Below are 14,516 nucleotides of genomic sequence, written 5' to 3'. Positions count from 1 at the left end.
CTGGAATCTTTAAACAAGTTTTGTTAATTGTTTATGTTTAGTCTGCAAGATTCAGGCTAGGTCAGAGATAACTGATTATACATACATGCGTTTGCTTTCTTTCATTCTTCTTTTTTAATTTTTCTTTAAATTCTCGTTATGATATGCTGTATTTAAATATATTGTTTGAGGGTGTATTGTGCACACTCATTTATATATCTAGTATAAAATATATTACTGACTGTTGTGAGGTTGCTTTCAAGCTTTATTATTATATAACATAATTTAATCTCTTTTTTTGCTGTTGTTATTACTATAAGACTACTAAGTAAGATTTTTGGTTGGTTAAACTGTTAAGCTTTATTATTACTATTATATTCTAACTTACGGGCAATATATGGTTGCTGGGAATGAACTGTAGGCCTGCTTCCTTGCTATAAGATTGATGATATGATATTGAAATGTAAGGTTGATTATTAAATTGTAATATTGTTAACGTTATAGGTATACTTTCTAAATTAGAATGGGATCTGAAGCCTGTGTGTACTGGAGTTTAAATTTAACCATTTAAAAAAGAAGGGGAAAAAAATCTTTCTTTTTTTTCTTTTTTCTTTCTCCCCCCCCCCCCCTTCTTCTTTTCGGTATTGTTGTATCCTCCTAAGAATATTGTACTGTTAGGAAATTGTCGTTATTGATCAGGTTGTAGGTATTGTTTATTTCATTTATAAAGACAAAAATAAATAAAAAGTATTCCTAAAAAAAGAAGAAGAAGAAATGGAAAGATACTTTCATTTCAGGCTGACCATACCTTGTGGTCGTCATCTGAGTTCCTGCTCTATATTGCACACCCAAATTAGGTTAGGTTGGTTGGAACATGGGGTAGGGCCTTTTCTGTGGTGGCACCCCATCTGTGGAATTTTGTATTGTACATTGCGTTCAGAGTCTTTGACTAAAAGGCAGTATAGAAATGCATCATCATCATCATCCATCATCATCATAGGCCAGTTATCTCATGTTCATTTAGTTATGCTTATTTTTTAATTTAAAAAATGTTTTGCAAATATATGCCTTGTGCATGCATACACACTGGCCATGGGAAGGCAGAGGCCGGTGAGGGGCATTTTGAACGGTGTATTGGCAGCTGTTGTCCACTGTGCATGAGAAGCAGCAAGCAAGGAGAAGGCTGGGTGGTTGCCTGACCACTCACTCAGAGACATTTAACTTGGATGGCGAGCAGCGGGTGCAGTGGGACCCATCCCAGAGGACTACTGTGATCACGAGGAGGGTTCCAGTGGTGCATGACAGTGGTTCCCCCATGCTCAAATCTCCATACCTGAGTCTTCCCTTTCATTCATCCGCTGTGCCTGAGCTTTCTCCTAACCCCTAAGGGGAAGAATTCCCTAAGGGGGAGATGTTCAGGGCAAGATTGCCAGGTGTAACAGATGAGCTAATCAGGGATACCAGATGTATGTAACAGCAGGTCACTCATGATTAGCGTTCATAATCTTGAAACCATGTATTCACCATAAAGTCTGCCAGGTACGTTGGAACGCAGCCTAATCACAGGTGTAGTTGATCGCTAATGAGTGATGTAAGCATGGGTTAGCGGAATGTATTGGAACCTATGGGAGAAATATAGTTCGAAAAACCCCAAGGGAGCTCACAATGACGCACCTCTCCATGGGCAAGGATCACGGCACGCGCCACGGCTGACCGGTGACAGAGCTTGTCTGCCGTTGCAGTGGGGTCCCTGGTAACTGAAGGAGTATAAGTTCTCTTTGTCTGCCTGTTCCTTTCCATGTTTTTCTCTGCTGTTAATACCTTGCCTCTCCCTCTAAATAAAATCTGGGAAAGGGACCCACCTGGTGTGATTATTGCCTTGTTCGAATCCTGAAGTTCCTCTGCCCCCAGCTGAACGGTGGGCAGCCAGCAGCACAGGACGGGGCAGGAGGTGAGAGGAGAAGAGGGGGAAGTGGGCAGGTGGCTCGAGGCAAAGGGAGCCTGCTGCCCACAGCCCAGAGGCCCCCGGCTGCTCTTGCGCTTGCCCGCCCTGTGTGGTGCCCATCGGGGCAGAGTGGAGCGAGCCAGTGGGAGCATTCAGGAGTGCACCGCAGCAGAGCACCGCCAGGTCAGGCCGACTTCCCACGGGGTGAGTGGCTTTGGTCTCAGCCTAGAACGTCTCGTCCCAGGTGCCTGCAGTGAGTGGATGGAGGAGGACCCTAATATAATGCACATGCGTGGCTTCACCTGTATGGTGGCTTGGCTCACTTTCTCGAGTTTCTTGGCTCACTTCCTCACTTTGCAGGTGTTTGGTGGCGATATCGCCAGAGTTCATACTTACCTGGTTCAGTATTCAAATGTGTTTGGCTCATGATGTTCACTTCTGCTATGAATCAAGGGCCTCCCCATCCAGGTGGAAAACACTTTCTTGCTCCTGGGTGTTTATTGGAGAGAGCAGTTGAATTTCCAAATGCCTCTCTGCCTTGCCAGTGCCAAGGGGTGGGTAAAGGGTAGATGAAACCAAGCTGCAATCCCCAGGGGCAAGACAATGTGCACACATCAGCACGTCTGCATGCGCTGACATGACAAGCCAGGACAAAATTTCTGGGAAACAGGCAAGCTTTTCCCAAACGCTCACAAAGGAAGTTCGTGAATATCTGTGCCTATTGTGAATTGTGTGGAGGTGTGTCCACCCGTTTTGAATTCTCTAACATACATTCAGTTATTATACTTGGGACTAGGACTCAGAGATCCCCACCTGTAAAATGGGTAAATATTTTCGGTCATCCTCCCAACGCTTAATTCCTTCGTAATGTGCTGCCTACGGGTGTGCTCTGCATGTGCCTGGCTGGGCTGGGTTTTCTGCCCTGCACGCCCCCTGAGTTCTTGTTTTGTCCTGGCGACAGAGTGGGGGTCTGGCTTGGGTTTGTCTGGCCTGGCGCGTCAGCACGTGCAGCAGCGGTGCCCCTCCACCAAACAGAGTGACTGGATCCAGAGTTAGGCATGTGCGACGGGGCTGGCGGAAGACTCCCCCCACCGCTTCCCATGGCAGCCTCCTGAAAATGCTACACGGAGGGTCAGAGGACCCTGCTGAAGAGGGCAAGTCGTGGTTTGGGGGAAGGGGAATTCCCCAGATTCGGGCAGAGGCACTTTCCGTGATCAGAGCCCTTCCGCCCCCAGAAGGCAGGTCCCAGATCCAACCCACTGTTTTCTATGGGCGCCTCTGCTGCCTGCCCCCCGCCCCAGGCCAGTCCCACTCACAGAGTTGAGTCTCCCGAGAAATGCCGGTCCTCCATTTAATACAAACCAGGGGTGAGCTCCTGGGTCAGTTTTAACACCAGACCTTTTCACCAAAACAGTTCAATAGCATTGTGAGCACAGAGAGCCAGCTGCAACCCTCCTGCCCCTTTAAGGAGTCCTGCCCCTGCCCAAAGAACCCCTTTGCTGCCAGCGAGCAGGGCTGGCCGAGGACATCTGGCCTGCTGGAGCTGAGCAGCAAATGGCGCCCCGCCCCGCCAGACAAGGTGCAGGGGTGTCCACAACGCCGGCATCCGAGGCCGAGGATCCCACCAGGGCCACTCCCTGGGAGCTGCCGCTGCTGCCATTTATGACATCTCTATACCGCCCCACATCCGAAGCCCTCTGATAGTTCAGTCAGAGCAAATGAAATAATTAGCCACCTGCTGCCCTTTCAGGCCACCAAGCAATCCACGGCCTGGGGCAGCCGCCCCACTCTGCCTAATGGCAGGGCCAGCCTTATGCTAACACAGATGCTAAACACGGATGCTGAACACAGGGCCAGCCTTATGCTAACACAGCCTAATGGCAGGGCCAGCCTTGGGCTAACACAGATCAGATGCCTCCAGGTCTGTTGGGTTTCTCCTCTGTGCAAGTGCAACAATTATTCTTTTGAAAACGTAGGAGAGAGCAAGGAGCTCTGGCCATTGTTTCTGTACACCCATTTCGCAACTGAATCACCACTGGTGCCAAGTGGCTTGGGGGAAGCGGGAAGATGTATGTGGCGGTCAGGCAGAGCAGCCCTTCTGGAAGCCCTCCTACGAAAGTCCTGGAGGAGGAGGAGGAGGAGGGAGGCGCGTGCACATGAGTGGCTGGGCACGTGCAGGACTGGAGTCTGGACTCCGCCTCAGGAGATGCTGGAGCTGACGGAACGTGCAAGTGACAGGATCGTTGCAGGGGGCGGGGGGCGACCGTAGCAGCAGGGACGGGGTCTGGCACGAGGACACAGGCCCACCCCAGCGACAGCCTGCTGCCAGCAGCTTTGCCATGTCTTTTGTCTCCATTTGCCCCCTCAGGATCGCTGCTTGCGCCCCTCAGCCTCCTCTCCTGTGAGCCTCTGGACACACAACAATGCTGCACTTAATGGAAGTTGCTGAAACTAAGGACATCTCTGCACCAGTCTAAAACCCTGCATTTAAAACGGGGCTTTCCGCTTTCCGGTTTTAAATGCTGGATCACCACTGACCCCCTTTACACGTGCTTCCTCTCCCCCCTTCTCCCCGTATCTGAGTCTTCCATGATCTTTCATCGATCTCGCTCCTCTTCTTGCCGCTTTAACTCTTCATGGAGGAAACTCGAGTGGAACACAACGGGGTAATTTGATAGCTATTACCTGCGATCTATTTAAAAACGGAACAAAGGACACTTAGTGCAGGAGATGCCTTGGAGGATCACGGTGTCATGTAAAGAGCCCGCAAACTTCCGTGAAGGAGCCATCTCAATCGCAGGATAAAAGCTCCGTGTGAAGGAGCCCTAACTTAGGAATGGTATCAGTGCACGTTTAGCGAGAAACTGCTTGTTTATTTGCTTTTTGTGCGGCTTCTAATTCTTTATACTCGCTTATCTTGAATAACTTACTACAGATGACTGCAGAACTCTGCTAATTCGCAGGATTGGTCTCACCCACACACTTGGCTGCTCATGTCTTGGCTCCCTGTTTAGTTGACGGGAGCTTGGGAAGATGCACCCCTTCTCCCAGGGGAACTCTGCAGGCTTGGGCTGCCTTGTGCCCAGACCTAGCAGGGCGGGGGGAGTGGCAGCTGTTGATGACTTAAGAAGCAAGTGCCTCTCCACTAGTCCTCCCTTGCAGGGAGGTGGGAGTGCTTGTCACATCATCACAAGCATGTTTTAATGGCGATAAAGAGGGCCAGCCCCACAACTCCCCAATCCAGGGAGCACCTTTTCCAGCCCTCCCTCTTCCCCCAGGGCTTCCTGTCCAACCTGCCAGGTTGCTTCCTGGCAACCTGGTGGCTGCCAGGCGTGTGCTCTGCCCTCCTTCCCTTTTGAGGAGGGAAACCTGTGGCCTCTTCACTGGGCCCTTTGTGCATCAGGGAGTGAGAGAGTCCTCAATACACAGCCACAGCAGGAATGTGGATTTGTTTCGTAGGCTGGCTAGATTTACTGGGTGACTCCACTAACAATCACATGGCTGCGGTAGAAGCGAGGGCCGCTGCACTTTCAACAGGCAAGAAAAGTCACAAAGAGGGCTTGTTGCTGCCAGGATCAGTGCTGCTTCCCACCCAGGATCTCCACTGACAGCTCTCTAAGGCTGCCCCACACACACAGCACGGCACAGCATAAACACATTTTAATTAGCCGATTGCACTTCCATTGATTTATTTGCCCTAGTTATTGATAACCTTTCCTAACCTTGGCACTTGGAGGACATCAATAAGCCCACAGGAATGAATAATGGATCCATGTTCACTCCATCAGCCCCCTCTTTATATAAGCAAAAAAGCAAGCTGCTGTGATGATGGGAGATTGCGGGCTGAAGGCCTTGCAAGAGCAATTCCTGATCTCAGACCCAGACCCAGTTCAAGGCAAGCAGGTTGTGGGAGCAGCCTTCTGTGAAGCTGTACCTTGTCTGAAAGCATCTTTGCTGGAGGCTCCAATGCTGGATGGGTAAGCAAGTCTGCATCCTGCAGGGAGGTGTCGGTTCAGGGCACCTTCAAACAAGCACACTCGTCCCTGCGTTCGGAGGTGCCCTGCTTGATGGGCTTTCAAACCTGCTCCAGGGTACCTCCAGGTGAAACACTGATAACATTCACAGAATTGTCATGAGGGGTCCAGATGCTATCATCTTCAGTTTCTCACCCCCCCTGTGTTTTCCCACCACATCTTCCATCTATTTTCTTAGAAAATAACCACTAAGGAAGAAGAGACAGAACAGCTGGGCAAGGCCTCTGGATTGGTAGCACTTGGCTGCTATAAGGCCTGTAATGTTGCATACGTGACGGCCTTATGGCTGCCATTTACCTAAGATTTGATTTCCAGAAAAGATGAGTTGCCATTTTAAACAAAAGTAGTGACTCCCTCGAAGACGGCGGCCACTACGGGCGTTCCTCACAGGTCCAAGTAAGGCGTGCGGGGCTCGCGGGGCGCCCCCCCGATTCGGATGCCCAAATCCCACTTCAGCTCCAGAGTCCAATCCACTGCAGGTTGGACCAGGTCCACAGTGGGCCAAGGCGGGGCCGATTCAGAAGCCCTGAATTGCCCTCTGAGGCAGGGCCCCTGCACAGCCCTACTAGAAAGCAAACCCAGGGAAATAAAACAGAAAGGTGCTTCCCTCACTTTCTTTACCTCAGTAGTCTGAAAAATTTCTCTAAGCTAGTGACAAAGTTCTGTATAGATCAGTGTGTTAGCTGGTATGATTTGCCACACAAGGTGGATGCCCAGAACACTCTGGCTGAAGCCACAGGACACGTTTCCTTCCAGGCAGCTGGAGGCGGCATGGTGGGGAGTTGCACCTGTGGCTCTCGCACTCGTGTCTTTCGGAGGATCAGGGCGTTGGGCTCCGTGCCACCCTCGCTCCTTCTGGCTGTGTGATTCCAGTGGACTACTGATTCACACTGATCCCACTTCCCCTCTCTTCTCCCAGGTGAGGCTCACATAGAATTTGATGAGATGGTGTGGAACAGATTGGGTGGTACACCTGTCACTCAGGCGGGTCTCACGCATGTCTGCCCACACTTGCTGAAGCTGTTTTACTGCTCCAGCTGGAAATTAATATTGATGCAGCTCCCCCCACCCCACCCCCCGCATCTTATCCCACATAGGCAAGTGTGTAAAACACCCCCCAGTGATTCTCGGGGGGGGGGGGACTGACCTCTGGCTTCAGCTGGAGTGTCCTGGCCATCCACCAGATGTGGTAAATCAATACCAGCCAACACACCAATGCATCATTCCATCAAGAACTTAACCATTAGTCCAGAGAGTTTTTCCAGACTGCTATGATGAAGAAAGTGGGGGACACCTTCTGGGTTAGCTTCCCTGGGTCTGTGTTTCCTCCTTGAGGATTTTCCCGATTAAAGCCCCTTGTTGCTCCATTCCCTCGTATGTCATGAGAGAGAAAGGGGTCCAATCAGGAATACAATTGCCCCCACATCTCTGATCGTGCTATTGCCCCAAGGAAAGGGAACTATGTTCCCCATGAAGGACTTGTAGATTAGCCCACAGTACTGGGAATTCTGCCCCATCCTTTCCTGCCTATCGTGGGGGTGGATTTGACCTCAGTATGTGGGGTCACCCCATCACGCCCCCCGCCCCCCCCCTACATTTTAAATGGAAAACACCGGCTTGCACACACAGGAACTCTTCATAGTTAAGGCAGAACTAATCAGTGGTAAATGATGTTCCATCCTGCTTAAGAACATCAGAAGTGCCTTACTGGGTCAGAACAAGTGCTCGGTCTGTCCATGGCCATGTTCACCCCTTCTGTCCTATTGGGCTGGGCTAGCAATGTTTGCATTTCTGTTCTTTTCATCCCTTTAGTAAATGTCTGTGCACACATTTGGGCTCTCTCCCCCATACTATTTGCTGCCTTTGGAGATGGCATGCAATCACCCTCCAGAGGGTCATCTGGCACATATGCACAGCCGCCCAACTCAGTCCAAGTTTTGTTTCACTTCTTAATTATTCAGAAGGGTATTGCTCTAGCTGTAACCCCAATTAATTTGTTTTTCATGACCCATATCAGCTTTGCTGTGCAGCTCATATCATTAATGCTATGTTCCAATCGTGTTCACTGTTGCTGAGCCTTGCCAAAATGAAACGGATACCAGGATTGTTACATTTCCGCTAGGATGACCTGCTTTTTCCATACAGCTTGAGAGCCTTCTAGTCCTAGACTGGAACTGCCAAATAATTGGGCCTAGAGGAATTAGAAGGTTGTGGTTTTGAATTCTTGTGAAGCTGGAGGTAGAGCCATAGAATCACAGAGTTGGAAGGGGTCTCAGTGGTAATCTAGACCAACCCCACCTCCCTGCTGATCCAGGAAATCCACTGCATCTGCAACATCTCTGATAAGTGGCCATCCGGCCTCAGCCTGAAAACCTCCAACAAAGGAGTATCCACCACCTTGCAAAGGCTGTATGTTCCACTGCCAAGCAGCTCATACCATCCAAAGGGTCTTCCTAGCGCTTTGTCAAGCCGCTTGTCTTGCCATTCGAACTGGCTGGCTGGGGTCCCACCCTCTGGAGCAACAGAGAACAAATTTGCCCCATCATCTATGTGATCGCCCTTGAAACACTTGAAGCCAGCTTAAGCCATCCAGTGCCTCTTCATCATCTCTTCTCCAGGGTAAATGTACCCAACTCCCTCAGCCTTTCCTCAGAGGAGTTGGTCTCCAGGCCCTCACCATCTTTGCCACCCTCCTCTGTTGTGCATGTTCCATCGTGTGAAGAATGAGGGGGCTTCTGCTCAAGGTATTCATTATATGTGGGCCAGTCTTCTACACTGTTATCAAAGTGGTTCCCCCCCCCCCCTCTCTGGGATATCATTTTTAAAAAGTAGTCTTTGTGAGGCCTGAACTTAGGCCTAGCCTTTATAACAAGGCTCCAGGCCTAGCACCATCTAACCAGCCCTGTCTTTCACACTCACCAGTTCTTTTCCTGATAACTCTTAATGCAGTTGCGGTAGTACAGCAACAGTGTGATTCAATCCCGTTCTTGTTGCCACCGTTATGTCCGTGTGCCCCATTGATAACTCCTGGGCACAGCACTGGAGTAACTTCTTTATTAGGCAGACATAATACGTGCTTGCCTGCTTGCTTTGTTGTGCACTGATGTACACAGAGACAATAAAAGCCCCCAAGAAGCTTGACATGGATCATAAACAACACTCTGGACATGTTCTAGCTTGTCAGTAACCTTAAACTGCAGTGTCCAGAACTGGACACAGAACTCCAGGAGAAGTCTGACCAAAGCAGGATAGGGTGGCACTGCTACTTCTGCGTGGCACGCTACATGCCTGTTGATGCAGCCTAGAATTCCACTAGCCTTTTAGTGCTGCATCCCACCGTTGACTCATGCTCACTGCTCGCAGCATGGTTAACTCGCAGTGTCAAGGAAGCTATTACAGAGAAGAAGGCTTTCTTCAGAAGTCTTGTCCAAACGAGAACAAAAGGGAGCATAAACTTGCACAAAGGAGATGCAAGCAAACAATAAGAGATGGGAAAAAGCAATTTGAGGACCATATTGCTAACAACATCAAGGCCAACAATAAAGAATTCTTTAAATATATCAGAAGCAGGAAATCAGCTAGGGAGGCAGTTGGACCGCTGGATGACAACGGACTTAAAGAAGTACTAAAGAGGATAAGGAGATTGTGGAGAAGTTGAATTAATTATTTGCATCTGTCTTCACTGCAGAAGATGTAAAACAGATAGCTGTGCCTGAACTGATGTTTTCAGGAAGGGAGTCTGAGGAACTGAGGCAAACAGCAGTCCCAAAAGATGACGTTCTCAACCTTATTGACAAATTGAATGTTAATAAATTTCCGAGCCCAGATGGTAGCCATCCTAAAATTTTTAAAGAACTCAGATGTGAAACTGCTGATCTTCTAGCCAAAATATATAACATGTCCCTAAGATCAACCTCTGTACCAGAGGACTGTAGAATGGCCAGTGTAACAGCAACTTTTAAAAGGGGATCCAGGGGGAATTGGGGAAATTACAGCTGGTTAGCTTAGCATCTCTTCCTGGTAAATTGTTTGAAAGCATTATTACAGATAAAATTAGTAAGCACATAGAAGGCAAGCCCTGTTGAAAAAGAATCATCATGGCTTCTGCAAAGGTAAGTCCTGTCTCACGAACCTTTTAGAGTTCTTTGAGAGTGTCAAAAAACATGTGGACACGGGTGATCTGGTAGACATTGTTTACTTGGACTTCCAAAAGGCTTTTGACGAAGTCCCTCACCAAAGCTCCTGAGTAAACTTAGCGGTCGTGGAATAAGAGGACAGGCCCTCTTATGGATCAGTAACTTGTTAAAGAACAGAAAGCAGAGAGTAGGAATAAATGGTACATTCTCCCAATGGGGGATGTAAACAGTGGGGTCCCGCAGAAATCTGTATTGGGACCAATGCTTTTCAACTTGTTCATAAATTATCTCCAGATTAGGGGTGAGCAGTGAGATGGCCAAGTTTGCTGATGACACCAAAATGTTTAGCGTGGTTAAAACAAAAAGGGATATCAAAGAGCTTCAAAAGACTCTCTCCAAACTGGGAGAATGGGCATCCTCTGGCAAATGTGGTTCAGTGGAAGCAAATGTAAAGTGAAGCACATTGGGGCAAAAAATCCCAAATTCACATATACACTGATGGGCTCTAAGCTAAGCTGTGACAGACCAAGAAAGAGATCTCGGGTTGTGGCGGACAGCTTAAGGAAAATGTTGAACCATAGTGTTCTGAAATGGTAAATTCCATGTTAGGTATAATTTGTAAAGGGATCAAAAATAAAACTGCCAAGATCATAGTGCCCTTCCTTATACAAATTTATGGTGCAACCACATTTGGAATACTGTGTACGTTCTGGTCACTGAACCTAAAAAAGGATAGTGTAGAGTTGGAAAATGTGCACAAAAGGGCAACTAAAATGATCAAGGAGCTGGAGCAACTTGCCTGTGAGGAAAGGACTGTTTAGCTTAGAGAAGAGGCGAGTGAGGGGAGACATGATAGAGATGTACAAAACTATGCATGATGTGGAGAAAGTGGATAGGGAGACATTTTCCCCCCTCTCTCATAATACTAGAACCTAGGATCATCCCATGAAGCTGATTGGTGGGAGATTCAGGACAGATAAAAGGAAGTCCTTCTTCACACATCACGTAGTTCAGCTATGGAATTCAGTACCACAAAATGAAGTGAGGGCCAACAATTTGGATGGCTTTAAAAGGGGACTGGGCAAATTCATGGAGGAGAAGGCTCTCAGTGGCTACTAGTCCTGATGGCTATATGCTACCTCCAGGATCAGAGGCAGTATGCCTATGTATACCAGTTGCTGGGGAACATGGACGGGAGGGTGCTGTTGCCCTCATGTCCTACTTGTGGGTTTCCTGTGGGCCACTGGTTGGCCACTGTGTGAACAGAATGCTAGGCTAGACGGACCTTGGTCTGATCCAGCACAGCTTTTCTTCAGTTATTACATTTTGCTTGTGGTCTACTAAACCCCCTAAATCCTTATTACTGCTGTCAAGTCAACCATCTTATATTTGTGCATCTTATTTTTCCTACCCAGATTCAGAACTTTGCATTTATTTATGTTGAAATTCATTTTGTTAGTTTGGGCTCAGTTCTCCATCCTGTCAAGATCATCTTGAATCCTGTTTCTGTCGTCTAAGGTATTAGCTACCCCTCCCACTTTGGTGTCATCTGAAAATTTGATTTATTTATATAAAACATTTATATACCACCCTTTATCCGATCCAGATTCCAGGACAATGTTGTACAACAAAAGCATCCCATTTACTCCTTGGTGCAAGATGTTTTTTAAAGATGTTGGATAGCGCTTAGGCCCAGGGCAGCACCCTGCGGTACCCCACTTGTCACTTCTCCCCAGGTTGATGAGGAGTCGTCAATGCACCATATGGTCCATCTACCAGATACAAACCCACCTAACAGTAGCATTGTCTACCCCACATTTTACCCACTTATCAACAAAAATATTGTGGGGGACCTTACTGAAAGCCTTGCTGAAATTAAGATGTAGGATGCTCACAGCATTTCCTTGCCATGCTAGTCATTCTCTCTCTCTCTCGTGCTCTCTCTCTCTCTCTCTCTCTCTTTCTCTCTCTCTCTCTCTATATATAAAGAGCTAAGGTTAGTCTGGCATGATGTGTTCTTGGGAAACCCAGGCTAGCTTTTTGTAATCTCACGGCCTTGCTCCTTCCCAGCCATGGGTGCTGTTTGCCACTATCTTCTCCTGCCGTGGGTTACCCCTTTATCTCCAACCCAGGAATTCTAGGGCTTGAACCATGAACCTCTCTGGATCTGGGGCTTGAGCTACCTGGGACTGTAAAGGATCAGACCCCACTGCCTCTTGGTGCAGAAGGGAACAGGAACATCGAACACTGACCACTGCACTTGGCAGGCAGTATAAAGCCTCTGGACTGGCCAGGTGTGCTATCAAGGCCAGGATGCAGGATCCTGGCCTTCTGCACTTGCATGGCCAACAGGGCACTCTAGCTCCTGGTTTTACAGACCCCGAGTTGGACAGCCAGGTCTAGATTGAGTCCAGCTCAATCAAACATGGCCTAGCCCAGCCACAACTGCTGCAGCCTCCACCATTCCTACCCCAATCACTGGCACCATTTTGTGAGTCAAGCTCATGTTCCTGCATCAGAAATGGCCACCTAAACAAGCAGAGCAGCCAATGCAGTTCAAAGACTGTGTGGGAAAACAGGAAAACCATGGAATGTTTATCCAGTCTCAGCTGCCAGGAGGAATTAGGGACACCTTGAATTTGCAACACGAATTCTATCCTGGATAAATAACCATTCTATAATCCATCTTTTTTCAATTTAGCTGGACTTAATTTGAGCCGGGGCTCACTAGGGCTAAATGGATTTTGATGGTGCCTGGGAACAATTATGTTGGGAAAACACTATCCGATTCCTGCTAGGATACATTAAATATCTCCTTTTCTATTTCAGCTTGTTTGTACTTTTGTTGTTGTTTGTTTTTGAATCTCCATTTCCTGTTGATTAAAGACATGGACTACTCACTGTTGACTAAATCTTAAATCAGAATTTCCTTGCAATATTACCAAGAAAGCTGACAGTTATGAAGTTCAGTAAACTACTTGTAAAAATGGGAGTGTTAGATGGGGGAAAAAAGACAGTAAAATCTCTTTCCAAACAAACATTGGTTGACAGCAAACAGATGGTTGGAGACCCTTCCTTATAAACTAGAAAACTGTGATTTAGCAGGTTTCATTAAAAAAATCTTAAAAGGTTTGCCCCATCATATAACTGTTTCCCCCCTCTCTAGGCAATATTTCAATATCCTGAGAGGCTATTGAAAGGAAAGGATTCAGAATGCCTGAAACTTGAAAGTAATTGTCATAAAAGGCTTTCTAAGAAATACTAGCTAAGATTTATTGGAAACAAGCTGCTAGCATACCGAAGATGCAGTATTTAAAAGTCCAGCCTCTTAACCCACCAATAAATCTTTGCAGCGACACAGTGTAGTTCTGGTTTGGTTGCCAAAGACGCAAGGAAGGCAGGTACAAAATGGCCATTGGTGGGTGTTACCACCTCTGCAGGCTTTGTACAGCGGTAACCCTTAAAATAATATTTTGAGCTCAGCTCTGTTAGTATAAAATTGAACCCTGTATTAAAATAACACTGAAATTTGGGTTTCTGTGGTCCCAGCTGAGGGATTCAGAGCTGGCCTAGTCATCTTTTTGGTGTAGCCTCGGAAACCACAACTTGGGAAGAGCAAGGCCTCTGGAATGTATACACACAAGCCCACTTCCTCACAGGCCTTCAAAGGCTGTTTTTTTTTTCTTTTTCCAACGCATGCCTGATGAAACACAGCTTTGTGAGATGATCAAGGAAACAGCCAGCTGAATTCAACTCTGTTTCAGGATGTGATTCCAAGCCAGTCCGTGGAATTCTATAGGAGACACATTTTAACTATCTGCAGAGAGTGGCGGAGGCTGGATTCGCAGTGGCTGCTGTGTTGAAAAACGACAAGTATGCATCAGCATGGAGATGCCTGTCCCTTCACATACAATCCCCAAACAAGAAGAGAGAGGAATTCCCAGTGGCAGCCAGGACTGCGATTACCACAGACTCTGAGAGTTGGACATCAGCCTCTCCTCCAACATTGCCAGGGAGGGACCCTGGGACTTGCCTCTTGAATCACACAGGGCAGTTGGCTTGAACCCGCCCTGCTGCCTCCACCTCCCAATTTGTCAACCCCAACTCATTCTCCCCCTTGAAATTGGGGGCAGCCATTCATCTCAGAGCAAATAGAAAACTGAATCAATTGGGGTCCACTCGTTTCATTTGTTACTAGTAAACAAACTCATTTTGTTATTCCTGTATCAGGCAGATAGCTCAGATGAAGGTTACAGAGAGTGAGGAGAAAGTATGTGTTTTTGGATAAGTCTATTTTTAGTCCAAGTTAGTGCAGCCATATGTCCTGCTTTACAGAGAACAGTCCCCTATTTGAAAGTGGCCTATATTCCAAGTCTGGTTTGCAGGTAAAGCACCTTAAGAAGGGAGAGCAGCAGGAGCCTA

The sequence above is a fragment of the Heloderma suspectum genome, chromosome 11, assembly GCF_057233095.1.
Source record: "Heloderma suspectum isolate Gila_16-S chromosome 11, 16-S_ref, whole genome shotgun sequence".
NCBI classification, from domain to species: Eukaryota; Metazoa; Chordata; class Lepidosauria; order Squamata; family Helodermatidae; genus Heloderma; species Heloderma suspectum.
This window is presented reverse-complemented; position numbering follows the sequence as displayed.